Consider the following 12,262-nt stretch of genomic DNA (forward strand, 5'->3'; position numbering starts at 1 on the left):
GTCGTTGGATGGTGAGCCTATGCGGTGCAGTTAGCTCCTTACTGTCCTGGTAAAAATGGGTTCGTTCCTGACTCCCAGATTTCAACTGAGCGGTGATCTGACTCACAGTAGCCTGTCGAGCGGCCAGTATGGTTCTGCGGAGGCGACGTGATGTCCGTTCGTTGAACACCTGTGATCTTCCCGTGCGGCGGTTTACGCAGGTGGTAACATTCTCTCGGAGATCTTGAAGATCCACCCTCTACACTATTGACCTCGGAAACCCAATTTCGCGTCTAATCTTCGCAATGCTATGACCCAAGCGGCATGCTCCCATGATCATCCCACGTTCACAGTCCGTGACGTGTTGCCATCTTCACGACACTGGTGTCTGTGAAGGACTGATCAGCTACGCCGCAGATAGTCACAACGCTCAGGGATCATACACGGCACATTTTCTAATGGGACACCCCTTCCCGTGATTTTTGGCCACTCAGTGTATAAGATCATTATAAGGCCTCTAACAAAATATGATTGTGAATATTGGACGGTGACTCCCAGAATGGAATCTACTTTGATGATTTGGGAAAGGAATATTTTACATGAAATTTATGGTGCAAAATGTCAGCGTGGTAACTAGAGGATAATACACAATCTAGAGCTGAGGAGTCAGTTCAAGACTCCAGGTGGTGTATGACTGGAATGTTTAATACTTGGATGATGATCGGGCACTTAACAAACTGATGCACTTTAAGACAAAAGGAATCCGTGAAGTTAGAAGAACTAGACTGAGATGGTTGCGTGATGAATTGGACGATTTCAAAGCTATATCAGTACAAATTTAGAGGAAGAAATCTGTTGATAGGAGTGAAGGGCAATTCTTATGGAGGTTGTGGATAAGTTAAAAGGACCGAAATGAATAGGCAATGATGGAGACCATTTTTAATTCGCCAGAAATATTACGCGTCATATAATGATGAACCCTTTTTTTTTGCCATAATCTCAAAATTGTAACGGTTACCTTTCATAAGTTTTTGGGACAGCCTAGAATATACAGTGCACTATCGTTGTCTGGATGGAGCAGAGATATTTAATTTCGAGGCACAGAAGATATAGTTCAGCTCAAATTACTGTAAAAGCCACATGGACACTCCCTTCTTAAACCTCACGACTGCAGACTGAATTCTCTACGTATTTAAATTCCTTATGCTCTGATATACTGAATGAAAACACAATCAAATATCAACTACATATTAACGTTGACTATCATTTTGGGGAATAAGACACAAATCATATTTTTCACGACCTATTTTCCAATGGTACGATCTAGTACTGTTAGGCTCTTATTGTGAACATAAATTTAAACTCAAATATGCCGATAGTAATCGGAGTTCTGAACCAAAGTTCTATAGACGAGTGTTATTATGTAAATCTTAGAGATTTATAGTCCGAGAGATTTGTTCACGATAAAAGCCATGTTGTTTCCTGCAAGAATGTCCTCTCGTAAATACCGGATTACTCCACTGATTTAAGCTTTATTTAGAATCATATTCTTAAATTTAGATTATTCCCCTTTTCTTATTCATGTGATACTACAAATTAATGGAGATGATATTTATGTATAGAGCTGGGCGAATATGATAATGTTGATTTAATACTGAAATATATGGTACTCTCCTTCAAAGCTAGCTGCCGTGGTCGTTGTAAAGGAGACAATAATAATAATAATAATAATAATAATAATAATAATAATAATAATAATAATGATAATAATAATAATGCCGGGCTGAGTGGACCAGACTCTTGAGGCGCTGGCCTTCTGATCCCAGCTTGGCATGTTCGATCCTGGCTCAGTCCTGTGGTATTTTAAGGTGCTCAAATACGTCATTCTCGTATCGATAGGTTTACTGGCGCAAAAAGAACTCCTGTGGGTCAAAATTCCGGCCTCTCGGCGTCTCCGAAAACCGTAAAAGTATTTAGTGGGACGTAAAGCAAGTAACATTATTTTTCAATAATAATAATAATAATAATAATAATAATAATAATAATAATAATAATATGATACTGGGACGAGCCTCCGTGGCTCAGGCGGCAGCGCGCCGGTCTCTCACCGCTGGGTTCCGTGGTTCAAATCCCGGTCACCCCACTGAGATTTGTGTTGAAAAAAAAGCGGATGCGAGACAGGATTTTCTCCGGGTACTCCGGTTTTTCCTGTCGCAATTCATTCCAGCAACACCCTCCAGTATCATTTCATTTCATCTGCCATTCATTAATCATTGCCCCGGGTTCGATTCCCGGCTGGGTGAGTGGTTTTAATTGTAAATGATTAATATCCCTGGCCTGGGGACTGGGTTTTTGTGCCGTCCTTAATGCTCACATTCAACACTCTACACGTCCGCAATTCCAATTACACGCAGGTTCATATCATGTGGTGCAAGTAGGGGCAAAAGATCTGTATAGGTCGACGCCCCGAACAAATAGCATGTTTTATTTATTAAAAAAAACCTGAGTGGACCTCGAACCAATCCTCAGATCCAGGTAAAAGTCCCTGACCTGGCCGTGAATTGAACCCGGGGCCTCGGGGTAAAATGCAGGCATGCTACTCCTACACCGCGGAGCTGGCAGATATTAAATACACTAATTATGAAAAGACTTCAGTGACGTATTTTTTACTGAAATTACATTTAACTGGAAATTAAAAGCGTTAGTCCGCCTCTGTGGTGTAGTGGTTAGCGTGATTAGCTGCCACCCCCGGAGGCCCGGGTTCGATTCCCGGCTCTGCCACGAAATTTGAAAAGTGGTACGAGGGCTGGAACGGGGTCCACTCAGCCTCGGGAGGTCAACTGAGTAGAGGTGGGTTCGATTCCCACCTCAGCCATCCTGGAAGTGGTTTTCCGTGGTTTCCCACTTCTCCTCCAGGCGAATGCCGGGATGGTACCTAACTTAAGGCCACGGCCGCTTCCTTACCTCTTCCTTGTCTATCCCTTCCAATCTTCCCATCCCTCCACAAGGCCCCTGTTCAGCACAGCAGGTGAGGCCGCCTGGGCGAGGTACTGGTCATACTCCCCAGTTGTATACCCCGACCAAGAGTCTGAAGCTCCAGGACACTGCCCTTGAGGCGGTAGAGGTGGGATCCCTCGCTAAGTCCGAGGAAAAAACCGAACCTGGAGGGTAAACAGATGATGATGATGATGATGATGATGATGATTAAAAGCGTTAACTAGATTTACAGGAAATATTGTGGCCGACATAAGCTTTCTCTCGGATGAACATGTGTACACTTTAATCTGGATGTCATCAGTATATTGTAAAATACTATTTCTAGTGTCACGAACTTCGACAGGAAGGTTGAGAAATCTATCACGTGGCTTCATTCATTTATCGGCCTGGGGAGTGTTAAGACAGCATTTCCATTCATTATAAACTGAAGATAAAGATGGCAATAAATTGTGTGTGATGATCTGTTGCGTAAGTCTCGCTTGACTGCGCACTTCTGCATTGTGCACTGATGGTCCATTGACAAGTTAGTTTGTGGTTCGACCTTGTCAGCATGTCCCAGTGAACCTCAGCAGCTCAGAATGGTCTGATAACACTGTATACATACACACAGTGTGCGCGCCTTCTGTCAGTGCCCCGCGTTCTCTAGTGCGGAAAAGGTGTGTTGTGTGTTTGTTGTTCTACGTCGTCCCTGCTGATTTTCTGGACGTATTAAATAAAGTGACTGAAGTGAGTACTTCATATTTCTTTTATTCGATCGTAAACCTTGGACATACCAACACACTAAACAACCAGCCAGGTGAATATTTACATCGGCATACAGTACTTAACAAATGTTTAAGACCACCAGCAAAAATCAGTTAATGAACTCTTAGTCCAAAATTTATTGTACGAATTGGTCTGCAAAAATATTTTTAGCTCGTTCGTGTTATTAAAGACATATTGAAAAAATCATGCCCTTCAGACAAGCAACTAAGTCTTGGAAATATCCTAGGGATATGAGATACGAATTTTAGGTAAATAAAATTTAATAAAGTATTAGAATAAATTGCTTATTCCTAAAAATTATAATCCTTTTCTTAATCATTGTTATCCGGTCGAATAGGTTAGCAGTTTGCCTTTTTATACCACTACGAGCGCTAACTTGAGTGAGTGCATTGTCTCACTTAAGCCCTTATAACTACACTCGGTGTGGACATTTTTCAGAAAAATCAAAAAATTGAGCCATCGAACACATTACAGAAAAAATATATATAAATAATTTGGCTAGCATCTGAATAAGAAGAAAACGAGTAAATAAACAAGCGATTTTGGGATGTCTTTTCCGGAACTGCATTTAGGCCAGGAGTAATTTTGGAAAAATATTTTATTTTTATTTTGATAGAACTATCCAAGATTCACAATTTGAAACCTTTCTGGGTCCTTTAACCCTTAAAATTTCGGCTAATTGGGGTAATTGCTTAATTTCATATTTTTCGTAGTGTGGGGGCCCCTACTTTGTCTGATAAGAAATGTTTTCAATATTAAAACCGTTGAAATACCGAATGAAGTTTAAGAGTTATCATTTTTCAACCGTTTTGAGAAATAAATATACCCCACCTCTGTGTATTAAGACTACCTTGTTCAGTAATCTACAGACTGTATATGGCTAATTCATTTTTTCTAAATACATGTCCAATATTGTGTATATTGGCATAAAAGCCGAAAGATGATAGTATCATATGGTCTTTTTTCTGGGGATGTTTTCTTTTGAATTTTCGCACTTAGAAATTCTTGAAAAATGTTTTTAATGAGTACCGTCACCGAACTTGCACTTCCCACGTAGCACAGACTTCGCGCAACAGATCGCAATGGACAATACTGTCTGCGGACTTTTTAGCGATAGATTTGTGTACGGGTTTGAGGAGTAAGGAGGGAGCACTTCCGGTTCCGTTAGTACTGCCAACTGAATGGAAATGAAATCTGAATTGAATCGATAATATGATCGATCGATATGAATTTTCTAAACTTTTGTTATTTTAAGCCAACAACTGTGTTACACACACATTATATAACATTATGTAACATTTCTCGATGCGAATCTCATTCCTACAGTGAATTCTATAGTTTGGCTTTGCTGTGTAAATAACAACAGTACTAGTACGTAAAGTGTACGCCAGACGTCGCACAGCGATGCATAGTTTGTGTTTCAAAGATTGCCAGTAGGAATCTCGAAGATTGCCGAGGTCGACCGCTTCAGCACTAGGGTGTAAATCTATCGCTAAAAAGTGCGCAGATAGTACAAGTTACAGATTGAGAAATATCGCTGATTGGCGTCTTATCTTTGAGGTTACAGTCACCGTCCGTAATGTAGAATAAAGGACCCTGTGATACAGTTCGTAAAATATGAAAATATAAAATTGCAAGACTTTAGAGAGATTCTGCATAATATCGCTATTGTCTAGTCACCACCGCTACCTATTGTAATGCGAGGGAGTTTGTAAGTTCGTTTGCTAATGGAGGGTAATCTTTGGAGTCACCCAAATTTTTCAGTAATTCCTTCCCCATTAGATGACTTGCTTTTCCAAGGTTATGAGAGGATATATATAATCAGGAGAGCAGGCATTGCATAGCAAATGGAAAAAAAAATGTGCGTACGGACTTATAAAAATGCATACTATGCTCGAACAGGTAGTCCTGTTTGAGAATATAGCCCACGAAATATGCGTAGCATTCCATTTTCAGCGAGATAATTCATACTGTGCATTGTATTTCCATCTCTAGCAGGTTTACAGGAAAAGTGTTTTCTGTGTTTTGCTGCATCCTTTATCCAATAAAATACAAAGTAACCGATAAACTGCTAGTAGGAAAAACAGAACGCAGACTTTTGCACTTAAGTTTGAAAGTAAGATTCATTAATATTTTTATTGGTTTTACGTTGGTTTTTATGGTTTTTGGAATGCCGAAATGCCGCAAGTTTGTTCCGTAAGAGTTCATTCATGTGCCAGTAAACCTGTCGACACGAGACTGACGTATTTTAGCACGAATGCAACCGTACTGAGCCAAGTTGGACTCAGAAGCACCAGCGTTCTACCTCCTGAGCTATTCATCCGACGTAAGTTCTTTCTCTCTCTTTCTGTGGTTTGCTTTCTTTGGATAAACACAGGTAGGTCTTATGGTGAGGCTGGAGTAGGAAAGGCCTAGAATTGAGAAGGAAGCGATCGTAGTTTTAATTAAGGTACAAGCTAGTGTGACAATGTGAAACCACGGAAAACCATATTCAAGGCTACCGCCAGTGAGGTTCGAACCCACCCTCTTTCGAATTCCAGCTGATAGCTACTTGACTTTCTTATGGTTGATTACAGGAAGTGAGGTGATGTTGAACCCCAGCTACTCGTATTATTAGATGTCATCGGAGCCTTTTACCTGTAAGTGATAATGAGTATATTTGAAAACTAGGTGGTTGGGGTCCTCTTTGTACGTATTGACTGTCCATTACATGCGTAATAAAGTGTAAGCACTACTCAGCGGATCGAGTGGCTCAGATGTCTGAGCTCTCGCCTTCTGACCACAATTTGGCAGGTTGGAACCTGGAGTTATGTAGACGAAAGGTATCCACGAAATGTCACTGTTTTATTTGTCCCAAATGGAATATAATAATTCATTTTACTCAAATAAAGTGTGAAATCTGCGGTAAATTAAGAAATAGTACGAAATATTTTACTTGCAGGGAATAATATGGATACACACTTTATTACCTTACAACTAATTTTTCTGCTACTTCGCAGCGCTTCCGTATGTGTTTTGGTTGTGTGATGTCTTTGTTCACTGAAATTGTTTGAATTAATTAGGTGTCGTTTTTTTAATCTTGCTTATTCGTTTTGTGCCCTAGCTCATTCATTAAATGATATATTTTATTGGTCCAGGGATCATGCTATTTTCCTTTCCACAAACAAGTACTATATTTATTGGTCCAGGGATCATGCTATTTTGCTGTTTGAAATGCCCGTGCTAGTCATATGGACAAAGATAATGACAATTCAGACATATCACTCCCACTCGTCGGTGCAAGCCCTGGACCTCAAGAAAGAAACAAAAGATGGCACGAGCAGCGGAATACAACATAAAGAAGTCCTGTCTACGGCCCGTAAATACGTATACATATTTCACTAAATATTTCTCTAGGAACGACGGTATTTCTTAATTTACCGCGGATTTTTCACTTTCTTGGTGTAAAAGCAATTATTATGTTACATTTTGGACAAATATCACAGTGACATTTCGTGGATACCTTTGGTCTACATAATCGGATCCTGGCTCAGACCGGTGGTATTCTGAAGTGCCCAAGTACACCAGCCTCGTGTCGGTAGATTTACTGGCACGTAAACGAACGAACTCCTGCGGAACAAAATTCCGTCAAACCTAAAAACAAATTACATTACTGGCACTTCTCGAATTCAGTATCGATGAGTTCAGTAGCTTCTATTATTGAAAATCATTCGAAATGATGTCATGAAAACGTAGGGCGTAGTAACTCTGGGTCTTGGAGAACTTCGTTGCTTACTATTTCTTTAACAGTTGTTCGTAAGCACATTTGGCTGTGACAGGAGGTAAGGTACAGCTCAGCTGTTCCTTTTAAGAGTTAAATGCAAGCTGGCTAAACAATGCAATTGGTTAGTATCTGACTTTCGGCTCTCAACTGCTCAAATTTAGAAGACTATCGAAAGGTTTACAATCTGACCGACTACGCAGTTTAACTTTGCAGGAGGTTGCAGAATCAAATCCTGGCACCGTGAATTTTCATTTATAAACTACATCTTCATTTGAGACTGTTCTCCCTTCCAGCGTTCAGTCTACAAGCCTTTGCGAATTTACTAAGTGCCTGTACAATCTCCTATTATCAATTATCTCTGTGACATCGCATAGTTACACACCTCTTACCATTAAATCGTTGAAAACTGGGTATAAATATCGTCGTCTCAATCTCCCTCTATTTCCCTTACCCTCCACGGCTGAGTCCATTATTATTCTCCTAGGCAAGCTATACTCCTCTATTTACCCCACATGATTCCAATACCGAAGCCATTGTATGGACACAGCTCCATCTATCGCGTTTTTTAGTTTCAACTTCACCGGGCGAGTTGGCCGTGCGCGTAGAGGCGCGCGGCTGTGAGCTTGCATCCGGGAGATAGTAGGTTTGAATCCCACTATCGGCAGCCCTGAAGATGGTTTTCCGTGGTTTCCCATTTTCATACCAGTCAAATGCTGGGGCTGTACTTTAATTAAGGCCACGGCCGCTTCCTTCCAACTCCTAGGCCTTTCCCATCCCATCGTCGTCATAAAACCTATCTGTGTCGGTGCGACGTAAAGCCCCTAGCAAAAAAAAAAAGAGTTTCAACTTCCTCAATCCGAGTACCTTCCACCCATTGTACCCACCTTCTTTGTATCAGTAATCATTCTCACTACATTTCATTTCTGTTACTTCTAATTTATGAATAAGATAATCTGAGTCCACCCAGACTTTACTTCCGTACAGCAAGGTCGGTTCGTTAGGAGCCTCTATTAGTAGATTTACTAGCAAGTTAAACCAATTTCATTTCAGGATAAATGTTTCTTCGGAAGTAATTTGCAGGACGTTAATATAAACCGTAGCATTGTTATAGAAGGGACAACTTCTCGTTCTAATTGACCTAATGTTCAATACATAACCAGTTTCTCTCGTTGTTCCCGTTAGGTTGCTTTATGTTAAGGGCCTCTGGACATCTTTACCAACATCCATGTGTATTTAGTGCATATAGAGTCCGATAACCATGAAGTAGTTACTTAGACTTTTACGTTTATATCCACCGAGCTCGATAGCTGCAGTCGCTTAAGTGCGGCCAGTATCCAGTATTCGGGAGATAGTAGGTTCGAACCCCACTGTCGGCAACACTGAATATGGTTTTCCGTGGTTTCCCATTTTCTCACGAGGCAAATGCTGGGGCTGTACCTTAATTAAGGCCACGGCCGCTCCTACCGTCGCAATAAGACCTATCTCTGTCGGTGCGACGTAAAGCAACTAGCAAAAAAAAAAAAAAAAAAACTTTTATATCCCCTTCCTGCTGAAACCCAAAAACATTTCAATGCCTTTTCAAATTATGCTCTAAAGAATTGAACGTAAAAAGTATCCTTTTTCTTTACAATTCGCTTTACGTCGCACCGACACAGATCTTATGGCGACAATGGGATAGGAAAGGCCTAAGAGTGGTAAGGAAGCTGCCGTGGACTTAATTAAGGTACAGTCCCTGCATTTTCCTGGTGTTAAAATGGTAAACCAAGGAAAACCATCTTCAGGTATGCCGACAATGGGGTTAGAACGCATTATCTCCCAGATGCAAGCTCACAGATTCGCGCCCCTAACCGCACGGCCATCTCGCCCGGTAAAAAATTGTATCTGATTTGGAGATGAAGACCTTAAAGATGCTATTATACAATCGTTTTGCTCTATGTAATGCATTTTCCGTTCACATTTCTAGAGAAATATAATTAGTAATTACCGATATTTTGCTGAAAGAGACGTACTTTGTGGTAAAAAAAATTGCGCGCGGTGTATGGGTAGGGTGCCCACCTCTTACTCGGAGGCCTTGGATTCGATTCCGATATAGCCAAAGGATTTGAATTTGGGATTGAACGAGGTTAGGGGCTGCCTGGTCGAGGCGATAAATGCGTGCTTCGTACACCCGGAAAGACGTGGGTTCACTTTCCCGTCAGGAAGTCGAAAAATTTAAGAAACGAGATTTCCACTACCGGAGGTGCGCTTGGCCTTGACGTTCAGTCAGTCTACAGCATAAATGAGTACCGGGTTAATTCCTCGAGGTAAGGCGGTCGGGCGTAGAACTAACCGCTCTACCCCACCAAGGGCCGTGGTTAAGGATAGCGAAAGCCTTTACCTTCTACCCTTCCAAGGTCCTTCTTGGCCTGTACGGAAATGACTTTACTTTGCTATAGAACGAGGTTGAGTCAGTCTTGTGAGACCAACTGATGACTTTTTCATGAGGTACAGAGAATGCGGTCACGAAAGCAATACGGCTCAGTCTGCCGTTACGCTGACCACGTAGGGTTCCAATATCCGCAAGCCACCTGCCGGAGCAGCAGTCGTCTTGGCAAGCCCAAAATAGGCAGATACGATCCACTGGGATAATCACCCCACCTTCGAATGTTGGCATACCGCTGACAGTAATTTTAACCTAGTATCTTCTCTTAAATGTTGAAAGCCAAGGGAATATTTCCTTCATTTAATCGATTTTACCATTGTCAAGCGGTTGTTAGCTTCTAGAGTCCATATAACATCGTGGATACATGATGAGTTCTGCAAAGTGCTAGATATGTGAGAACATGCATATTTATTACGACTCAGCAAAGTGGTATTTTCAGCCCGTAAATATACAAATGTGTATGTCCAACCTTGGCCCCGTTTCTCCGGGCATATTATACCTAACTCTCTGTTTTTCTTTTTCTTTCACTAAGGGTGCCCTTAATCTGGAGAACAGATTCCCTTTGCAACCGCTGCATGGGGGCATTTCCTCCACTGGGGCACAGCACCCAACTAAACTGACTCCTCCGCCCGAAGCAAGTTATTAACCGCCGAAGACTGGGCATTGTCCGCCTCCGTAGCGTAACAGTTAGCACTATTAGCTGCTGTCCTCGGTGGCCTGGGTTCGATTCCCGATACTGCCAGAGATTTAAGAATGGCAGAAGGACTTGTATAAGGTTAAAATTGTACATGCAGCTACCCTCCATTAGGCGTGTGCCCAAAACAGCTGCACCACCTCGGCACGAGGACACAAGTTTAAATTTCCCGGTTCCATGGTTAAATGGATAGCACGCAATCATTGGATCTACGGGATCCAGGGTTCGATTCCAAGCAGACTGGGAGATTTTATACCACATTCCGATGGTTCCGGTGATGTGTGCGGTCTTCAGCATTATAATTCATCACAGATAGGGCCCTATTCTCACGCCTATCAGACGTCAAGTCGGAATACCTGGCCTCTCCGGGCGCCACACGCCAATAACAATTAACTGACCCGCTGGCTGTACGATCTTCTCCATCACGTAGCAGGTAACTCTGGTGAGACGCAGAGTAATTTTTATTAACCGTGGCACATGCAGCCTATTAAGGTTGCCCGGTCAGATGGCCTGTTAATGTGACAGCTTCTTCAACCATGCTGCTTGGCTTTCTTGATCGTATCTCTGCGTGTTTGAAAACCTTTGGTGGTTGGTGAGAATTAAACCAGTGATATTAATTATTAACATTATTTGGGATTTCTACTGTTCATCAACAAACTGCATTTATACACATTAATGTTGAAAAAACTCTCTTAGCAGACAAGGTAGGGAATCCATACTACGAGAAACGTAAACTTAAGCAGTTTGTGCCGAAAGTTGAAGGGATAAAGGCCCCGAAAATGTTTCAAATTGAGAGTCTTGGATAGTTCTATCAAACTAAAAAACCTCATTTCGAGAATCACTTTCTGCCCAAAGTAGTTCCCACCGAGCTTAATAGCTGCAGTCGCTGAAGTGTGGCCAGTATCCAGTATTCGGGAGATAGTAAGTTCGAACCCCACTGTCGGCAGCCCTGAAAATAGTTTTCCGTGGTTTCCCATTTTAACACCAGGCAAATGCTGGGGCTGTACATCAGTTAAGGTAACGGCCGCTCCCTTCCCACTCCTAGGCCTGTTCCGTCCCATCGTCGCCATAAGACCTATCTGTGTCGGTGCGACGTAAAGCGACTAGCAAAAAAAAATCCCAGTAAAACAGCCCAAAATCACTTGTTTCTTCACTCGTTTTCATTATTATTCAAATCTTAGTCAAATTAACGTATTTACATAATTCTTTCTGTTATATTTTCCTTGATTCAATACCCACAGGCGTTTTTTATCTTTGAAAAATATCCACACCGAATGTTGTTATAAGGACTTGTTGACTCACACTAACGCTCGTAGTGTTAGAGAAAGGCAAACTGGTATTCCAATCGACCGGATAGCGATGATTAAGAAAAGAATTGTAAATTTTGAGGTATAAATAAACAATATATTCTCGCCATTTATTATATTTTATTTACCTAAAATTCGTAGCTCATATCCCTAGGATGTTTTGAACATTGAGTTGCTTGCCTGAAGGTTTAGAACTGTGGATTTTTATTTACTCCGTGTTCAAGCAGCAGATTTTCACTAGGTCTGAGAATCACACGCCGTGAGGAGGCGCGCTGCTTGTGTTAGCACATGTGCGTGTAACAGATATCAGAACTGTTATCAGTGGTTGTCTGGGA

General features: G+C 41.6%; 1 long non-coding RNA gene across 1 annotated transcript in view; it reads left to right on the top strand.

The window, feature by feature from the left end:
• The first annotated feature begins 3,526 nt into the window (after positions 1 to 3,526).
• Positions 3,527 to 12,262, top strand: part of LOC136872729 (uncharacterized) — a 493,104-nt gene continuing 484,368 nt past the window's right edge. Inside the window, exon 1 of the long non-coding RNA XR_011018104.1 lies at positions 3,527 to 3,702. This is a non-coding gene — a long non-coding RNA (uncharacterized lncRNA). The remainder of the gene's footprint in view (positions 3,703 to 12,262) is intronic.

The sequence above is a fragment of the Anabrus simplex genome, chromosome 4 (assembly GCF_040414725.1).
Source record: "Anabrus simplex isolate iqAnaSimp1 chromosome 4, ASM4041472v1, whole genome shotgun sequence".
In the NCBI taxonomy this organism is placed as follows: domain Eukaryota; kingdom Metazoa; phylum Arthropoda; class Insecta; order Orthoptera; family Tettigoniidae; genus Anabrus; species Anabrus simplex.